The sequence below is a fragment of the Lolium rigidum genome, chromosome 4, assembly GCF_022539505.1.
Source record: "Lolium rigidum isolate FL_2022 chromosome 4, APGP_CSIRO_Lrig_0.1, whole genome shotgun sequence".
In the NCBI taxonomy this organism is placed as follows: domain Eukaryota; kingdom Viridiplantae; phylum Streptophyta; class Magnoliopsida; order Poales; family Poaceae; genus Lolium; species Lolium rigidum.
This window is the reverse complement of record NC_061511.1, coordinates 80,576,284-80,595,030: the sequence shown is the minus strand read 5'-3', so window position 1 is coordinate 80,595,030 and position 18,747 is coordinate 80,576,284. Positions and strand designations below refer to the sequence as shown.

Below are 18,747 nucleotides of genomic sequence, written 5' to 3'. Positions count from 1 at the left end.
GGGTGGGACGGAGTAGGGAGGGGTCGGTGGGTTGCCGGAGGGACCGTCCATCGTCGGGATTGCACCGGCGGCCGCGCGGGGACGACGGATTGGGCGCTCGGGCGGCGACACGGAAGGGGAAGTTTCAGCGCGGGGGTTTTTCGCGCGTGGACGAGCGATGCCGTGCGCTGTAGCTGACACACAAACTATGCCGCTCGCGATAGCGCAATCCCGCCCGCGCCCTAAAAAGTTTACAACGCCGCGAGGTTTGCAGCGCCTGCTGAAGAGCCGATTTTCCTCTCACGCGCTGCAAACCGACAGTTTTTATGCCGCACGGGCGTTTTAGCGGGTCTGTTGGAGATGCTCTTAGACGGGACCAAATCCAGATCGAGCTCTCCCAACTCCCGACGCTCTCCAACACCAAACCCTACCCTGCCGCCACCACAGCGGCGGCCTCCGCCTCGCCCACTTCCTCAAGCTCGTCGACTCCATCTTTTTTGGCTCACCGGAGCGACGTCCCTGGCCGGCCTCCGCCTCGCCCACTTCCTGTAGTTCCTCAACCCTGGCGCCACTACTACGCCGCCGTCTGCAAGGAGGGAGCCAGGTCATCCTCGGCGACCACGTCTTCCACAGCGCGCAAACGCGGTGACCCTCGCCGGCGTCCGCCACTCCCGCTTGCTCAAGGTCCCCAACCCCGGCACCTCCCTCTCATTCCTCCCCTTCGCCGCGATTCCATCTGCACCAGCGACCCTCGCGTCTCCCGCCTCGACGACGGCTTCCTGAGCTTGCGGCTCGAAGATGGATAAGGTGGGCCGACGAGGAGTTCTACAACTGCAAGGGCCGCATCTTCAACTACCTCGTCGAGAAGCATCCAGTGAGTTCTCAGCCTGCTCCTGTCCGATCCTTGCTTTATTCTTTGTGGATTTGATCAGATATCTGTTGATCTGGTATGGTTGTGCTCGATTTGTGCAGCCTAGTTGTCGATCTATTGGTGTTGGCTGGGTGTATATTGAGCTGCAGTCTTACTTTATCTGGTGAATGAAACCTAGGTAGTGGAGGAGGTAGAATAGCTCTTCTTTGTTTGTGCATTTTGTTTTTCCATGGTGTGATTGTATCAAGATCACCCTGCTGTTGGTCTAATCAACATGTGTCCTGACGTTAGTTGTTTTTGGGGTGTCAGAAGTAGACCAATTCACCTCCCACACGGACCTCACCGACATGGTTTGGTCTGTAGGTCCTCTTAATTTTCAGTTTAATTGTTGATATGCATCAACTGTGTTGTGCAAGATAAACTAACAATTAATCGCAACTCATGTATAAATCTGTATTGCTGTGTTATTTACCTATGTTCAGCCTGCCTGCAGTCAAATGTGTGACTTGGAAGAGCTTTTCTTGTAGTTGGAAATGCTTGTTAAATTCCTTTGAACAATTATTTTTGTATTCATTCAAATGTGATGAGGCTTGCGAGGTCTATTTGAGAAATTTGTAATGCCTTTTGTGTTCTTGATACACTATTGCGCAAGTTCTATAATATAGGACATCAACTGCGTGCAGGGCTGAAACCAAAGATCCCGGAGGAAATACCTGTAGAGGAACAGACTAGACAAGATTCAATAGGAGCTGCAGAAGCTTGCATGCAAGGTATGCAAACATATAGTTTCTTGAACCACTGGACTGCGGTGTCTGTTGATACTTTATTTCCATAAGTCTCCTCATGCCATGATGTCGTGTCCAGCAAATTACCATGCTTCTGCACAAAATTTTGCCATTGTTTTATTTCCAACGTATATGCATGTTTTAACTTCCTAAGTTGAAATAGTGTATATGCCCTTTGTGTCATGGATACTTCTGAGAGCTGTAAACTTCTGTAGGGCCCCATCCCATAGATTCATGAATACCTGTAGATATTTATGCTTTAACTTCCTAAATTGAAATACACAATATATATATTTTTTGTGTCTGTACAGAAAATTCTTCCAATGAATATGTATGTTTTAGCTTCCCAAGTTGAAGTACAACTATATATGTTCTTCGTGGGTCGTGAAACTTATGGGATCAGTAAATTTTTGTAGGGATATGCCTTATACGCTTGTGGTACTCTCTTACAAGAGCTCTAGGCTGAAGCTTGAAGAAGCCTGTAATAGGATAGCATCTTATGCTCATCCAGGTTGTTTGAGGGGCACTCTTTCTGACTAATGTTCATAAATCTGATTCTGAAACGCTAAAGTACTGCGGAATTTCTTTTGCCTTGTGGAACATGAAATAAATATGTGCATATTAAATTTTCGTTACTCATATACAATAGCAACACTCTGCATTGGAACTGTAGATAAGCAAGTCATTCATTATCGTTCTTTGCTGTTTTTGACACACTTGATCAACATGTGTTTATGTTTTTAAACTGTCAAGTAAGTGGACAACATTTTAACTGTCCTTATATTAAAATTTACATGAACATCTTGCACTAAATAAAAACATTTCCGTGCCCATAGGCATGTGCCCAGCCAGCAAATGATTGAACAGTCTTGTCTCTATTTGGTTGGGAGAGTGTTCTTTCTGAAATTTATACATGAGCAGTACTTAGACTTTTCATTGAACTTATATGACTGGAGATAGGAGCCCTTGAATAACAGAATCATGGCCATATGAAATAAAAGTCTGAATCAGAAAGGGTAACTCTTGCTGACTTCTTTCGTCTTGTGAAACATGAAACCGGTGAGATGCCTGGCTAATCAAGATTGATTAGAAAAGTGTGTTTTAGCTTTTGAATCTTCTTTTAATAGCATATTAAAATGTTATTTCAGTGAAAAGCTAGAGATTACAAATTTTATGGAAATACCTGCAGGCGATAAGTTACTCTATTGTTTTGTTGTATACATTTTTAGCGTTTTAGCTTAGTGTCTTTAACAGTCCCGGTTGGCTCAGTTACCTGTTTAAACAATCTTGAGTGTGTTGCCGAATAAATACTTGGTATATCCATAATAGGCGGAGGATGTTCTCAACCATGTAGCTATTCTTTGTATACGTGCCTGCTTTCTGACAACTATTATTTACTTGTCACAGATCTGCATTCTGCATATGTGTTTCTTTATTTTTGTTACCTATTTCTGTTACGCTCCCATGCTATGCAAACCTAAAAGTAATTCTGTTATAATATTTGATTGACTCTGGAGTTAGCTTGAATCCGTGCAATTCTTTGCAGATGGAGCCTCACTGGAGCTTTGATGGAACTGCGTTCTGGGCGCTGGACCACCTCGCATCGATCTTGTCCACCTCTCCGGTGGCAAGATCGGTGACTGCCACATCTACATGTTCAACAATAAGGTACTTTTCCTTGTTTCGCTCTCTGGATGCAGAAACATCAGGTATCAAAGTGTTTGCAAGTGTACTGTCTAGTAAGATGATAGAAGCTGCCTAGCTATGTAGCTAAGGTTACTAGCTATCTGATACATGTCCAGGGATGATTACTAGCTTAGCCTAGCAATGCAAGTTCCTTGTTGAAGCATTACTTTTGGACCTATGGAGCAGTAGATAACCTGGAATATGATTCTACAAGTTCACCACAGGCGTTGTTCGTTTAGGAGCAGTTTTTTCATCCTTTTTTTGGTAGAAACCTGAAGCATTCGGTAAACAGACCACATCAAAATGCAATGGCGTGATATGTTATAACATGTTTTTTGCTTTTCCTGAAGAGTGTAATAATTGTGACTACTTGATGCTGTCAACTCCCTTTCTGTACTCAAGCTAGGAAAAACAAATCTCACTTTTGCATGACATGTAGGTTATTGTTGTTTATTACCGAAACCAATACTTCTCCCTGGCAATATTTTATTCAAAACAGTTCTCCCTAGTATTTCAGTCAAAATTCAGAATACCACCCTCTCTACAAGGACTGGCATCCCAAACCTCTCTCTGTTTGGTTCCCATTATAATTGTTTGTTGTGTCATACTACTGAAATAATTAAAGGAAACAACATTTACTACTGAACAATTAACTTTCCTTTGTCATTATACTGGTATGTTGGGAGCTTCAACTTTATGTCTCTAGGACTTGGTTGAATATATGATGTTACTTTATGATCACTGCTGTACATGTTTCTAGCTATTTTAGAGATTTGCGTGCAGGATCATCATAATATAGGTTAAATAGTTTCTGGAATTTATTTTGTTATACAGATGTGCTAGTCTCATTGATCTGTGCCGTTTTCTGTTGTGTAGGCTCTCGGTGAAGAAGAGCAAGGCCGAGAGGGACCCCAACAAGCCAAAGCGTCTCCCCACCTCCCTGAGCTCCTTCATAGTCTTCATGTAAGTCCCCAGATCCGCTCCCTGTTTCGAGATTTGTCTTGGACCTGTGGTGTGCACCTCAATCTGAGGGTTGTTTTGTAGCATAACTAATAACTACTACTCCCTCCGTTCTTTTTTAATTGACTCAAATTTAGTACAAAGTTGTACTAAATCTGAGTCAATTAAAAGAGACCGGAGGGAGTATATTAAAGAGCAACAAACATCTTTTTTTACAGAATTTTGGGCCTATTTCTAAGTTCACTGGGTGGTAACACGTATGGGCTTAGTAGTTTCATTACCGTCACTGTTTTCCTGTGTGCATTTTCGGTGCTTTCTAGGATTTTTAGGCAGGCTAGGAAAAAATCTATGTAGTATAATGTATTAACTATATTAAACCTTAACAAACATCCTTTTTCTCCTAATTTTGCAGTTTTTTTTTGAGTCCACATCCCGCTGACACGTGTATTTTTACCCCACTCGTTTTTTCTGTGTACTGTTTGGGTGCTTGTCTAGCGTATTTAGAAGACCTGGAAGCACTATGCAATTTCTTTTGCCTTCTTTACACGCGTAGCTGTAGTATTTGTATAGGAACAAACTAAAGTATGCCGCTTAAGGATGCATTGGGTGTGGAGTCAACCAACCGATTTGCCCCCCACCTCCCCCGTTTCTTCTCTCGCATCTCTCCACCGCCCCGCTCCCAGCACCGCCCCGCCCCTATCCCTGGGCATGTCCAGCGCCCCGTGCTGTGCCCCTCCTCTCCCGTTTCCACGCCACCACGGTGCTTGGTCGCGCCCTTGGGCGCGTGCCCGCGAAACCCTAGCCCCTCCAGGCTTGGTCGCCGGCACTTCTCTGATGCTGCCGCACCTCCGGCTCCTCCTCCTCACGGATGATGTCTTTCTCTACTTCGCATGCATCTCCTCCTCGACCTCCCCTGGCTGCTGCTCCGCTACATCGACGCCGACTCCTACCTCCTGGAAGCCCGCGTCGTCCCGTTCCCATCCCTGGGTGAACGTCTATCTCGACTCGCCCGTTTGGTTCAGTCGTCGGGGCAGCTGGCGCTGATCTGGTCGCCGCATGACATCGGGAGGGAGCTGGGGCGGCGGTGTTGTCGTCGGCATGGAGGCGGGAAAACGAGCAGTGAGCAGCGAGGAGGTGACGCCGGTGGGGGTGCCTGGTGAGCCTCGCCATAACGTTCCACGCCCCTGCAGTTGACAGCAATTTTGGGGTCCGGGGGTTGCTGTCATGACACGTCTGACGGTGCGATGGAGGAGCTCAACGTCTTCCTTTCCTCCATAGGTTTCTACTAATTTTGTTTGAATCTTGTGAGTTCATTCTTATATGGTATATGAAACTAAGGCTAGATTTGCTTTGCTATGTTCTTTTTTGCTTTTGATATTGCGTTTTTCTTGATCTCTAGAATGAGCAGTTGCGAGCCATGCTGTTGTAGAATCAACCCGATGCTATGTTCAATTTTGTAGCAGATTTTCCATTCTCAAGTTTTATTTTTCAGAGAGGTATCTACCTGTAAATACATGCCATAATGAACATGGAAAATAAAATAGAAGAAGCCATTACTCCTGTTGTATGTTGGTGTCATGCAAACTCTAAATATATGTCAATTGTCTGTCCATTCTTGCTGCTTTTTTGTCACATTTTATCAGTTCAAATCCCTGCGCCTAGATCTGTATGACAACTGATTTATATTTGTTTTCATTCACATTCGCATATCTAGCTTTCACCAATCCAGCAGATCAATGAATCCAGTTGGCTGAACTTGCAGATGTGCCTTCCAAGCATGGGAGATATAATTGCAAACTGATCTCAAATCTAGGTATGTTTACAGTCCAACAAAAAGTCTGTCAACCTGATCCCTTTCCTATTCAACCTTTTAATCTCCTTGGGTTCCAAATTCTGACCATGATGCTATCTATATGATGGTTGATGACCCGATGCAGTGGAGGAAGTGCACCGGTGGTACTTTAAGGCAGATGGACAGACGACGGACTGCTGGTGTGGCGTTTTACCTCACTAACACTGTTGAGTTTGTCCCGGATGAGCCATGTCCAACTCCGAAGGCAAGCAACCCTATAATTTTTAAATTCCTTAAAGTTCTTGTTTGATTTCCAGCCGGCTGAACACATGATGAGCTATAGTAATTTATTTTGATCAGTAGTGATAAATAAAGAACAAAACTGTAATGTACATGCCTATCCATGAGACTTCTCTACATCGTATTATGTGTTCTAGGTAGCAGAGGAAATCCACCTGTGTTGGTCTGCATCGTCATTAGCAGCAACATGGGGGGATGCTACATCAATAGTTCGAACACTGGCAAACCAGTTCACTGTGATGTAAATTTCGTTTTCTATGTGAATTTCTTTCTTGCAGAATACATCTGAAGCTTAATTTTCATATTTTTGTCCTTTTCATCCCATGCTTGCCAACGGAATTAGTTGTTTTTTCATGTAGAGGATTTTTCATAGGAACATCATAGTAGGAACCACTTCTTCTGCTTTAACATCACAAGAAAAATATCTGAAGTATTTTGCATGCCCTATACTAAACAACCATTGAGGCCAATTCAGTGGCAAGATTTTTAAGCACTTACTGTGTGATATAACACCACATTTCTCCGCCTTTTCTCTTTTGGTACGATCTGGCAGTTCATGTGATTTGTTTGTCTTCCTTCCATGATTCTCCAAAGTCTTGAAGCTAGCGGTTAGACATTAAGGAAAACTAGAGATGCCATAGAGAACGGAAGAGAATTCGCTGTTAGTTGATTGATTATAAATAGAGGTATGTTACAGTCATATCCATGGAAGTAGGTGATGCATGTATTTTTATGTTGGTTTCAGAAAATCATTTTGATTTTGGGCCATTTAATTTTCTCGATGTTTGATTTAAAAAGTTATGCCATTGTGACTCTATGTTGATGCTTACCCCCATCTATATTACTATTTCGTACTTATGCGACAAATTAGGCTTCATCTTATTCAACTTAATTATTTATTTCATATCCGAGCTTAGCAATTATAGTTATGTATTGTTTTATTTGCAGCCATTGAGCTGAGAAATTATTAGACATCTATAATATTATATTGTTCATTGGGTTACTATCTAAGTATGATGTCAGTGCGATGTTGCTTCAGCATTGTATACTCTAATGATATGTTTTATAAAGTAATCAACTATGCCTGATCAGTTGAGGAATCTATGGTTTCTTATGTGGCTTCGTTTGATAATATAATGTTTGATGCATTTCTGATAGATTAACTTCTCAATGTGAATTCCAAAATAAGGTTCCACCTCTCTGTCATCTATGCATATAGACTTGCTAGATTAGGTTCGGATGGTTAATGCCAAATAAGGTTCAGATTTTTAGTCAGTGATTGCTACTTCAAAGTAAACTTGGTACTCGCTTACATTGTGTTTTCTTAGCACTGTTTATAACCTTAAAACTGCGTTGCCATTGTTATTTAGCTTTCGACAGCAACAGCGTCAGCTTAAAACTTAGACTTACCTCTCTCTCATCGATGGATGTATATATTGTTCTTCTCTTTTTTGTTTCACTCTCAGTCTACAACTACACTCCCTATCACCCTATGTACTGTCGGGTCCCTTTTCAATGTCTTGCGTAACTCAATTATACATGTCTGACTCACAGTTCCGCGGTGTTGGCGCCCATGTAGTTCGTGTGGTCTGATGCAACTACTTTGATCACTTTGTACTCTGCCTCCTCATCTTTGACACACAGTTATGCAGGGAGCTGATGAGATGCCGGTTCACGTTCGGGTTGTCACGCAGCTGTTGCTGGAGTGTTCGTCCTATTTTTTATAAACTATGATATTTCCAGAGGGGCTGATAGTGATGCTCGAGTAGTCTTCAAACTGGGGTAAATAACTCCCCTCCCTAAGACGTTTGACACTCTGCTTTCCCGAAGCAATTAGTCTATATATACTTATTTCAAATGGCAACCTTTAAATGTGTATGTTGCTCTAATAAAAATAGCATTTAGCTGACCAGGTTTTTAACTAACCTATGTATACCGAGTACCTTAAATTGACTTCTGAATGTGTAATAGACTAATTTTCAATGCACTGAACATACATTCCTTACTGGTCCATGTCTGTTCATGTTTAAAAGTTTTACACCTCTATATTTGTTTAGATAAATCCTAATTTACTAAGTAAATGATTGCACGGAACAAACAAATCATGTCTTGCCCCAGCCCAACAGATTACTCGTGACTGCTACTACGAGCACTCTATACTGAATTTCAGTTGGGCATCTACAGGTTTCAGGAGCTGTTCAACGAGCAATGCTGAGTTTCTGATCAGCAGAAATAGCACTAGCGGTGTATCAGTATCATAGGCTGCAGATAGCAGCGACAAGATGTCTATTGTTGAGCTGGAGTATTATGAACTGTACTTTTTCTGGTCTTCGGTAGCAATTCATGTTATAGGATGGTGAAATTAATCCTGTAAATTTTTGTGACCTGATGCTATAATATTTCGATTCAGTTATGCTATATAATTTATCACTTTAATGATTGTGATTTTTTCAGTTCACTGGTTTGACTTAAAATGAGTGAATTTTTTGAGTTTGCAACACAAGCATATAGATATTTGAGGTTTACATTAGGCGCAACCACCTACTATGTAGGTGATAATTTTCTAAATCAACGTTATGGTGCTGCCTTTAGCTTATTTCACATGTCCACTGAATCATGGCTATCTATGAGCAGCATATAGTGTCGCACCTTTCTTTAATAGCAGCATAATGCAATACTATAGGCTTGCAAAGGAAAAGAAAACAATGCATACTGACTCGAATCTATCTGTAATGCATACCGATGGATATGGTGACAATCGGTATTTAACAATCGTGAACAACACCGAAATTTGGTTGGGGAGAATCAAAGTGAATTAATAATGGAATGGAGGAACTAAGTTAACTCACTCCTTTCGTTATCAGTGAACTACAGTAGTATTATAAAATAAAAAATTAATGAGATTATCAAGCATTAATCGAGAACAAGGTGGGCGAAGAAATTACCGTTCGCGAAAGATGTTGGGAGGAGCATCCATCATCCACTCCGGAAGCATGCTATACTTTTTTTTTTTTTTTGCGAAACACAGTACAATTAAAGACGCTCATACATACGCGTATACACTCACCCCTATGAACGCACACACGCACATTCTACCCCTATGAGCACCTCCAAAAGACTGCGTTGAATAACTGATCCGGCGGGTCTTGAGATTGACGAAGTCACCACGGTGCGCTCATCTGTCGACGGGAACGTCGCCTCCCACTGAAGAATATTCCGCCTTTTATGAGACACCAAAGTGCCAAATCTGGGATTTGAACTCTGGTGGGCTGGGGGTGCCACTGCCCTCCTAACCATCCAACCACGGGTTGGTTCTCGAAGCATGCTATACTTGGGTGCTCCTGTGCTCCAACATGTCGGAGTGGTAGTAGGTGGCTGCCTTGGTGGAGTCAGCAAACGTCGTGGCCGCGAATCCGATGGAGACGAGGTCTGCACCTTCTGCATCCATTAGCGCCAACCTCCGGGTCACCTGGCCTTTCGCGAGCCTCCTGCTACCGCCTGGTCCTCGGGCTCTCCGGCAGCCCCAACTGACGATGACCGGCGGGGAATAGCAGGGGCGTGCCGCCAGCGCAAGCTAATTGGCGGCATCGGGTCATCATCAGGAAGGCCGGAAGGGAGACGCCGCCGAGGTCAGCGATGAGGAGGCATGGGCGCGAGCTGCCAGTCGCCGGCACTCGGGAGAAATGCGAATGTGAGGTGGAGTGAGATAGCCAGATTCTATCTCTAAGAGCATCCCCACTCGTTGGCGCTCCCCACGCCCAAATCCGGCGAAATTTTCGTCCGGATTGGAGGAAGATTTGGCGTGGGGAGGAGTAGTTTCCAGTCGTGTGCTCCCCAAGCGGCGTTTCTCGGGGAAAAAGAGGATGGCTCGGGGAATCCGGACGAAAGAGGAGACACGTGGGCGTGGACGGTTGGTTTAGCTTCATCCGGAGTCCCCGGGAGACCCCCGGGAAACCGAGGATGGCATGGGGAGTCCGGACGAAAATAGGCTCAAATCCGGACCAAAACGAGGAACCGGGGGCCTGACTGGGCCGTTTTTCGCCATCCGGATGAAAAAAAGTGGCCGTGGGGGGCTCTGTGGGGAGACGAGTGGAGATGCTCTAAAGGCCTCTGGCCTACCCGGCCAACCAAGGCACCAAAAGGGGCAAAAAGATCTTGGCTGCTGGTTTCACCTTGCATTTCTATCTATAAATGTTCCTAGCATACCCGCTCAACCAGACCATCCAAAAGGGGCACATCAATCTGGTTCGTCCAATCACGTGTCTGCAATAATTTTCAAGTCCCACTTTTCACTTCAACCGTTGGATGTGGTAGTTCCATTTTCACGTGCCGCTTCTCTTTATGGATGCATGACGATTGGGCCCGAGGGCATGCGGGGCCGCCTGTGGGAGGTAGCGAGGGCATATCGCTCGCGTCGCCCTGCCTGGGAGGAATCCCTGCCGCGGTGAAAACCCTAGCCCAATCCCCACCTATGCGTCGTTCCTTCTCTCCTCCAATCCCTAGCTCCTCTCCTCCTCCCCTCCTCTCGTATACTCTCGCTGCGGCGGCGGCGGCTGGACGCGCGCGCCCTCGATTTCTTCCTTGGTACTCCTGGCGTGGAGTCCTTCTCCTCTTACTGTCGTATGCTCTGTTGGTGCGGCGGCTGAAGGGAGCAAACAAGCGGCGGCGGCTGGCCCCGCACGCACCCTTGATTTCGTCTAGCGGCGGATCCGCAACTCCTCTCTAATATGCAGCTCCCCTCGCTCGATGGGCCGACGTCGGGATGGAGCCGGACGAGGACGGTCGTGGTCGTGGGCTGGAGGAGGTGCAGCAGGAGCACGGAGGAGGGCGGCGGTGACGCCTCGTCCTCTCCTCTTCCGCCGGCTTCGATGTCGTCTTCTGGCACAGCGACGGCAGACGGCGGTTGGATGCTACGAGGAGGGAAAACATGTGTGGTGGTGGCTGACGGAGGACAGAGGAGGAAGAAGGGATGCAGCGGCTGTCGACCCGTCTCGTCTTCAACCTCTGCGCGTTGCCGTCCCCGTACATGCTCGTCTCCGTCTGGTCTAGGTGAGATATTGCTCCTCACCAGGTGGGATACTGCTCCTCACCAACTGCACCTGTGACTATTCTTTTCTTTTCCCATTAGTATTCACATGTAGCTTCCTTTCCGCTTCTTCCATCTGGATTTCTGATTTCCTTCCTTTGATTTCAAGATGAGGCACAAAATTCATGCCCGGAGGCTGGATCCTACCCCCGGGGGGGGGGGGGGATCTTGATCAAATAGAAGAAGGGAAAATTCAACCAAGCCTGATGAGGTATATTGGGTGAGGTTCTGAGATTATTTAGGAAATTTTGAGCCCATCCTCTTGAAGGTTATGCTCTTTTGTTTGTTTGATTCAGAAATGGGATGCATGTTGACTTGTTAAATCAAAACATTTAGGTTTAAATGATAGCAGACAGTGTTCATGGTTGATAAAAAAACCTGCAGTGGTGTGTTTCTGTATCAATCATGCACTGAAAAGCATTATTTATCAAATATGGTGGCTTGAGGTTTGCTATTGCATGGCGTGATCCATGGTTTGAGCCTTACATCTACTTATGGAGTCTGATTGTTATCATCTGAAGCAGTCAAGCATGTAATCTGAACAGAATATCATTAAAATGTCATTGACCCAACAACTGAACCTTCGTTTGAACCATCCACTCTTTCCACTATATATCTATCTTTTTCTGAATTTAACAATAGAACAACATCATATGTTAGATCAGCACACAAGTGAATTGGAAATAATTTTATTCAGATTCTTGGTACCTGTAGTGTAAAGTTATTCCTTATCGGTTGGGGATTTGGAGACATAGTAATCTGGTTGGTGATGGATTTTTTTTGTCTCCTAAGCTCCACACAACCTGTCCTCACCACCGTCAAACAGAAGGAGGCGATGGCTCATCTTTGGCGTGTTACAGCGACGAGCCGCTGGTGATGATATTTGGCACTCGGCGATCCTGATGCTCAGGGGTTCATGCTAACTTGTTTTTGCTTGCTGAAGCTACAACCACTTCTGAATTAGCTAACATGAGCAAGCACTGCATTTACTGCATTGTTTTCATGTGTTGTGCCGATCTTCCATAATTTTTATCCAAAGTATTGCCTTTCAAGTCTTTTTTGGATCGTCCGGTGGAAAGCAAGGTGTCAAACTGTCAATTACCATGATTAGTGTTATTTATAATCTTTTCTATTTTTAAATTTATATCATGCGGATAATTCAGATCAAGACACGCGTCGCTGGCATCGAGATCAAGTGAAGCTGCGCTGGAGCGATGGCGCATGTCTCGCCATGCACGGTCGCTCCTCCCCATGAATCCACAGTTGACAGACTGGCATCACTTCTACCAGTGTTGTTGGTACAACAGGTCAACAACTTCATGGCTTCTTTGAGGTTAAATTGCCTCCCTGTATAATGTTCTGAAATTTTCTGAAATTATTTTTGTAGATGAGAAAAGGAAAACTATGATGTTCATGCAAATACATTTGAACTTATACTGTCAAAACCTTAAAAATGTGCTGCTTCTAACACTGCCATATACCAGTGAAGTAAGTTCTGAGTAGCTATGAATATTTTTTTTTTGAAACGGAGGCAAAAGCTTTGCCTCATCCATTAATTAAGAAGAAGGTGCCCGGTTTTTAGGAGAAAATCGGGCAAAAACCTACAACAACCAAGTCAAGCCCACAGAAACAACACACCCACATAGACCACAATGCGACCCCAACAAACACTTAACACGACACTCCAACACCGCGTCGGAAAAGACAGGCCACGGCAATGAGAGGCACCCGTCAACCAACCGCAGATCCCTGAAAGGCAACGGCCAAGGTGGCGAGAAACTCGGAAACCTCTCTGGCAACGATAGCTCCGGGCACCATTGGCAACACCCCCGACTTAGCAACCGTATCATCAATATGAACCACCTGTCCGTCGGACTCAGCCGAGGAGAGACTGAAGCGTCAACATCACCACACTTCTTAAAGGCAAGTGCCTGACATGGTGGAGAAGCCACATCCGAGAACTCGTGTGAGCCAGACCTCACTTCCTCGACGGGAGGAGGCGTAAGCACACCACCAAACAAGACTGCAGCGTCAACATCTGTCGGAGCCGTGACTGTCGAGCTCGCACCAGCACAAGGAGAGAAACTACCACGAGGAGAGAAACAACCGTAGAGATGCTCATCCTCAACAACAGACGAATTCTGCTCAGCGGAATCAGGCAGAACCAAAGCATGCGCATCCGTCGGCTCCATAGCAACACCATCGTGTGCCAACAACCGCTTAAGCGTTGCCACCTCCTCACGAAGGGGACGGACAACCTCCTCGATGCGGACGTCAACCAGCTGAAGGAGCTCCAAGCGCATCAACGCAACCTGTGACTGAAAAACGGAGTCCAAACTGAAGTCGAATGCTTCCACTATCAAGTCCCAAGTTTTTGTACCCTATGATTACCAACGCTGCTGTAACAATATTGTTGTAACTATTGCTTTCGATTTGCCAGGTCCTTCCATTGTGCAAACAAGCTTCTTGTTAATTGCCCGAGCCTCACCTTGAAAGGTGGCAAGAATGTCTACTAGATAAAAGTTCGTGCTCCATTCTTGCAATGCCTGAATGAGTTATGTGCAGCTCAAAACTTGAGCCAGGTTGTACACGAGAAGGTGAGCACCTATGGTAATAATAAATAATAGATGAATACATGTGTTTTTATGGGCGTTTACGCATTTGTTTTACTGTTGCTCTTGGTCTGGAGGTGTCCATGTCGAGGATGGTACGGGCTGGAGCTTTGGTGTCTTCGTCTCACCGCATGGAGCTGCTGCTACTGGTATGCCTCTCTTCTCACTGTCTCTTGGGTTGTTTCTTGCTGTGTAGCTTTATTTGTGTTTCCCGAAGATAGGAGAGCGCCAATGACACTTGTGAGAGTGACATCAGCTGTATACAAATTGATACTTAATATGGAGAATTGAGTTAGTGAAGCTATGTGGCCATGGCGATGTGCCGATGTACACCTGGTTCCTAACCCTGTGAGCTGCTCCTCCGCTTCACATATGCATAGTGCAGATATGCAGACACATTCAGAAGGTACTTTGTCAAGATCTAGATGCTCGGGTTCACCGACACAATACCAATAGTACGAGTACATGCTACTTGCGTCGCTGCTGACCTTCTCCTTTGATTTCCCGTCCATGTATGGATCAAGCACAAGAACTCATCGTTGAGTGTAAGCGGCACCGATGATTTACCGAATTCAATATAACTCACCATTGATAATTTTTATATGCAAAATCATGCAGAAAGATAGTGCAGGTGTTTCTTTGTATTCTGATGCTCAATAGAACTTATTTCTAGATCTAAATCTCTACTCTATTCATCTAATACTGGAGTAATTACTAATTACGTGTATCCTAGAAACTTCTACCAGTGTTGTTGGTACAACAGGTCAACAGCTACAACTTCATGGCTTCTTTGAGGTTAAATTGCCTCCCTGTATAATGTTCTGAAATTTTCTGAAATTATTTTTGTAGATGAGAAAAGGAAAACTATGATGTTCATGCAAATACATTTGAACTTATACTGTCAAAACCTTAAAAATGTGCTGCTTCTAACACTGCCATATACCAGTGAAGTAAGTTCCGAGTAGCTATGAATATTGAATGCTTCCACTATCAAGTCCCAAGTTTTTGTACCCTATGATTACCAACGCTGCTGTAACAATATTGTTGTAACTATTGCTTTCGATTTGCCAGGTCCTTCCATTGTGCAAACAAGCTTCTTGTTAATTGCCCGAGCCTCACCTTGAAAGGTGGCAAGAATGTCTACTAGATAAAAGTTCGTGCTCCATTCTTGCAATGCCTGAATGAGTTATGTGCAGCTCAAAACTTGAGCCAGGTTGTACACGAGAAGGTGAGCACCTATGGTAATAATAAATAATAGATGAATACATGTGTTTTTATGGGCGTTTACGCATTTGTTTTACTGTTGCTCTTGGTCTGGAGGTGTCCATGTCGAGGATGGTACGGGCTGGAGCTTTGGTGTCTTCGTCTCACCGCATGGAGCTGCTGCTACTGGTATGCCTCTCTTCTCACTGTCTCTTGGGTTGTTTCTTGCTGTGTAGCTTTATTTGTGTTTCCCGAAGATAGGAGAGCGCCAATGACACTTGTGAGAGTGACATCAGCTGTATACAAATTGATACTTAATATGGAGAATTGAGTTAGTGAAGCTGTGTGGCCATGGCGATGTGCCGATGTACACCTGGTTCCTAACCCTGTGAGCTGCTCCTCCGCTTCACATATGCATAGTGCAGATATGCAGACACATTCAGAAGGTACTTTGTCAAGATCTAGATGCTCGGGTTCACCGACACAATACCAATAGTACAGTACATGCTACTTGCGTCGCTGCTGACCTTCTCCTTTGATTTCCCGTCCATGTATGGATCAAGCACAAGAACTCATCGTTGAGTGTAAACTGGCACTGATGATTTACCGAATTCAATATAACTCACCATTGATAACTTTTATATGCAAAATCATGCAGAAAGATAGTGCAGGTGTTTCTTTGTATTCTGATGCTCAATAGAACTTATTTCTAGATCTAAATCTCTACTCTATTCATCTAATACTGGAGTAATTACTAATTACGTGTATCCTAGAAAAAATATTTCTGTGGATAGGTTTCTTTGTTCAAGCTAAAAAAGTAGTGGAGGCCTTGGCTGTATATATACATTAATATATAAAGATAGTTTATGTTAGTCCAAAAAGGGAGAAAAGGATTTATATATTTGTTATGGTAATGGTTTTGTCCAATGGAAAATGCCTCATGTTCTGATCTATTTGCAGATAGCAAATTTATGGAAAGATGCCCAAATCCTTTTTTTTAGACTGTCATATGTTTCTTTGAATATAGGAGGCAATCATTGCAGGATTTGATTTGAGCCCATTTAGGTGTTAATGCTCATAGCTGCAGCACCACCTTCTGGCATTGAAATGTCTGGGTACATCACAAGCTATATTTGAGCCGTTGAGAACTTGAGATACATACATTCGTTTCTCGTGAATAGAGTCAAGCCTGTGTCTGTGTTCTTATGTTACTGTTTTGCAAACGTAAGCATGAGTTTGCCATATTTGATAAGGAAGAGAGTATATGAAGCTAGGCCAAAGTTACAGTGAAAAGCTTTTATTTCTCCTGTTCAACTTATACTTGGCTTATTTGGTTCTTCCAGGTGTGTTGCCTAGGTTGAAAAAATTGCTTATCGTGTGCTCATTTTCATGTCTTAGCCTCTTAGGACCAGCACATGCCTTGTCCTTTCCTTCCAACCCAGAACACGTGATACCTATATTTTTCCTGCTGAAGCTATATTGCCCTCAATGGATTATACTATTTTTTATTAAACGGGAGTAATACAATAAACATGGAATTCTATAAATTTGAATATAGATATCAATGGACCAGACCAATACTCTGGTACTGTTGACTTTATACCAGAGTTTGAAATAGTACTTTAAGTTTTTATCTTAAACTGATAATGGGAACATAAAACCCACAAAGAACTACTTCTTGGCGGTGGAAGATGAAATCCATACAAACTTCTGTTGCTATAGGAATTGCAGTTTTGTAGCTCGCAGTTCCTCATTTGACATGGTTGGGTTTTGTCTTTGTTTCTCAGTATGATATTTTGTTTTTTAATAACGGGGTGATAGTGTTTTTCCTTAGTTTGATGGCTTCTTCGGCTGGGTCAGCGCAGACTAGTGCCTAGGGTGCTTCACCCGCTTTCTTTGCCTTTCATGGGTCCTTATGAGTCTGTCCGCTGTCGGGTCACGACCTTATTGGTTGGAGAAGAGGCTGTAAACGCCTAGGACTCATGCTGCTATATATTTTTAGCCAATTGGATTTGGTCTCCTTGGGATAACGCTTATCTGCTCACATTTCTGTTTTTTGGGTGCAGTTGACGTCTGGCGAGAAAAGCAACAAGAGGCACATTGTGATCAACATCTTCAAAAGGACCCATCCGTTCATATGGTTCAATGTCAAACACTGGAAACTGCCGTCGCTCTCGATGATCATGTTGTGTAGTATGACACAATATGTCATGACCTCCCACATATGCTCGTTGGACCATGTAAGAGCAGGGTATCAGACAATGACAAAGCGAGCTTGCACCACATCAAATATCCTCTCCACATTCTTTCTGGCAGCCTCCTGCATTTGAGCAAACCAAGCTTTCTTCCCTCTAGGTACACGATTCAAGATTGTCTTCACAAATGTTGACCATCTTGGATAGATGCCATTTGCAAGATAGTAGTCTTTGTTATACTAGTGGCCATTGATCTCAGACTGCAATGGAGGGGCATTGTCTTCGATAAGCTTCTGGAACACATCGGAGCACTGCAACATATTGATTTCATTGTGTGACCCTGCCATGCCATGCAGATAGGTCTTTCCAAACACCGCCACAATTGCCATGCAGAATCTATACATGCAATCAATGGCCGTGGACTCTGCCATGCGTACATAGTCATCCTATGTATCACCTGCAATTTCATAGGCAAGCATCTGAAGAGCCACCATGCATTTCTGAATTGTCGAGAAATCAAGCTCGTCGACGGCGTCTCTCTTCAATTTGAAGTAGTCTATCTCCCTCAAATTCTCGACTATCTTCAAGAAGAGCTTCCTACTCATCCGGAAACGACGACGGAATACGATATCGCTGTGCAATGGATCGTCGGCGAAGTAGTCGGTGTAGACCATGCAATAGCCTTCCATCCTCTACTTTGGCTTACTCTTGCGGCATCCAGGTGCGGAGCCACCAATGGTCGGCTTGTCCTCCTCGGCGATCATGGCCAAGAGAGAGATGAGGATCACCAGATGTTCGTCGTCTCCAGCGCGTCCTTGGTAGCAGCCGCGGCATCGAGCTCCTCGTCCATGAGCGCGGCCATGACGTACTCGTCGTCCGAGTCCATCGCCTTGCCAAATAGCCGAACACCTCGCGTGCAAGGTGGGAGCACACTGGGGATGGAGGTAGCAGCGGTGGCGGGAGCAGGTGAACGACGACGGTGGGAAGGGACGACGAGGTGGCGAGGGTTGCGGCAGATTGTATGCGACGGTGGAGTGGGTTAGTACCGGCGGTGAGGGGTGGTTGCGGCGGCGACAATGGCCGCGAGGCGAAAAGGGAAAAAATGTGTGTGCTTGCCCGCGATGTTTTCTCCCCGCATCGGCGCCCACGCTAGTCCCCCTGTAGATTGAGTTCGGCCTAGCGGCGCTGGATGGAAATTAGGCCACACCAGGGACCGTGGATGGACATCCATTTTCGCGTCGACGCTCCCAATCGGCTATTGTGGGCTTTTGGGAGGGC

General features: G+C 44.6%; 2 long non-coding RNA genes across 3 annotated transcripts; both read left to right on the top strand.

The window, feature by feature from the left end:
- Nucleotides 1-751: 751 nt before the first annotated feature.
- On the top strand, nucleotides 752-3,287 carry LOC124706669. Its single transcript, XR_007004522.1, has 4 exons — nucleotides 752-853; nucleotides 1,534-1,620; nucleotides 2,052-2,146; nucleotides 3,182-3,287. It is a non-coding gene; the product is annotated as an uncharacterized LOC124706669 (long non-coding RNA).
- A 927-nt stretch (nucleotides 3,288-4,214) lies between these two features.
- On the top strand, nucleotides 4,215-8,866 carry LOC124649581. 2 transcript variants are annotated; one of them, XR_006986700.1, is made up of 5 exons: nucleotides 4,215-4,284; nucleotides 6,044-6,094; nucleotides 6,219-7,059; nucleotides 8,026-8,155; nucleotides 8,558-8,866. It is a non-coding gene; the product is annotated as an uncharacterized LOC124649581 (long non-coding RNA). The 2 variants fall into 2 exon arrangements; XR_006986699.1 differs by lacking the exon at nucleotides 4,215-4,284 and having other exon boundaries at nucleotides 6,000-6,094.
- Nucleotides 8,867-18,747: the final 9,881 nt, after the last annotated feature.